The sequence below is a fragment of the Hevea brasiliensis genome, chromosome 3 (genome assembly GCF_030052815.1).
Source record: "Hevea brasiliensis isolate MT/VB/25A 57/8 chromosome 3, ASM3005281v1, whole genome shotgun sequence".
Classification (NCBI taxonomy): Eukaryota; Viridiplantae; Streptophyta; class Magnoliopsida; order Malpighiales; family Euphorbiaceae; genus Hevea; species Hevea brasiliensis.
This window is the reverse complement of record NC_079495.1, coordinates 40,349,459-40,351,237: the sequence shown is the minus strand read 5'-3', so window position 1 is coordinate 40,351,237 and position 1,779 is coordinate 40,349,459. Positions and strand designations below refer to the sequence as shown.

The window sequence follows — 1,779 nt, the reverse complement described above, 5'->3', positions numbered from 1 at the left end:
TTGGGCATGGATTGGTTATCCAGGCATCATGCCATGATTGACTGTAAACTGAAGACAGTCACTTTTGGTCTCCTTCTGTACAGTGATGTGGTAATACATGGGGAGAGGCAGTTACTACCATCAAACATCATTTCGGCTGCACTAGCCAGAAGGATGATTAGAAAGGGGTGTGAAGCATACTTGGCACATGTGATAGAGACCCAAGTGGGGAGTCCAGCACTAATAGACATCCCTACTGTGTGTGACTTTCCGAATGTGTTTCCTGATGAATTACCAGGATTACCATCAGAAAGAGAAGTGCAGTTTGAGATTGATATTATGCCTGGTGTGGACCCAATCTTCATAATACCATATAGAATGTGTAACGGCCCGGCCCACTAGTGATATTGTCCGCTCTGGACCATTTCTCGATTTGTGCGTGTCATCCTTGTGTAGGGGCCATGCTAATCTTCTCTGTATCGTTCCAATTTTATCGGATGTCCCCAAATGTAACGACTCGGCCCACTAGTGATATTGTCTGCTCTGGACCGAAGCCCTCGTGATTTTAAAATGCGTCACTAGGGGTTACGAACCACCAACTTATAAACCCAGCATCTCTTCCATGTTTTGCCGATGTGGGATTTGCCTAGGGTGTTACAATCCAGCCCCCTTATGGGACTCAACGTCCTCGCTGAGGTTTGCCCCACCAATGCTCAAGGTTGCACGCGGAGCAGCTCTGATACCACAAATGTAACGGCCCGGCCCACTAGTGATATTGTCCGCTATGGACCGAATCCCTCATGGTTTTAAAATGCGTTCGAACTGCCAACTTATAAACCCAGCATCTCTCCCGTGTTTTGCCAATGTGGGATTTACCTAGGGTGTTACAGAATGGCACTAGCAGAATTGAAAGAGTTGAAAGTGTACTTGCAAGAGCTGCTTGATAAGGGCTTTATCTGCCCTAGTGTGTCACCTTGGGAAGCTCCAGTGTTGTTTGTAAAGAAGAAAGATGGAACTCTCCGCTTATGTATTGACTACCGACAGTTGAATAAGGTGGCAATAAAGAATAGATACCCATTGCCCCGCATTGATGACTTGTTTGATCAATTGAGGGTGCAACTGTGTTCTCCAAGATTGACCTGAGATCGGGTTATTATCAGTTAAAAGTACAAGAGTAGAGTATTCCTAAAACTGTCTTTAGAACCCACTATGGCCATTATGAGTTCTTGGTCATGCCATTCGGGTTAACTAATGCTCCGACTACTTTTATGGATCTGATGAACACTATCTTCAGACCATACCTTGATCAGTTTGTTGTGGTATTCATAGATGATATATTAGTCTATTCGAGGAGTGCAGAAGAGCATGATAGACATCTGCGGATTGTACTGTAGACTTTGAGAGAGAAATAGCTATACGCCAAATTGTCGAAGTGTAAATTTTGGCTGAAAGAAATATCCTTTTTGGGACACATAGTATTAGTAGAGGGCATTAAGGTAGATCCAAGTAAGATAGAAGCTGTCCTTAATTGGAGACCACCCATAAATATCACGGAGATTCGCAGTTTTCTGGGTTTAGCTGGATACTACCGTCGATTTGTGAATGGGTTCTCCATATTGGCATTTCCATTGACCAAATTACTTCGAAAAGATGTAAAATTTTAGTGGACGAATAAATGCCAACAGAGTTTTGATGAGTTAAAGAGATATTTGACTAAGGCTCCAGTCCTTACTTTACCTATCCCGGGTAAAGAGTATACTATTTACAGTGACACTTCTCACAATGGGTTAGGCTGTGTAC

The 1,779-nt window shown here is 43.3% G+C and overlaps 1 non-coding gene across 1 annotated transcript; it reads right to left on the bottom strand.

Moving 5' to 3' along the window:
* Positions 1-389: 389 nt before the first annotated feature.
* LOC131178853 (U6 spliceosomal RNA) lies at positions 390-493 on the bottom strand. Its single transcript, XR_009147861.1, has one exon. It is a non-coding gene; the product is annotated as a U6 spliceosomal RNA (small nuclear RNA).
* Between the last annotated feature and the right edge of the window lie 1,286 nt (positions 494-1,779).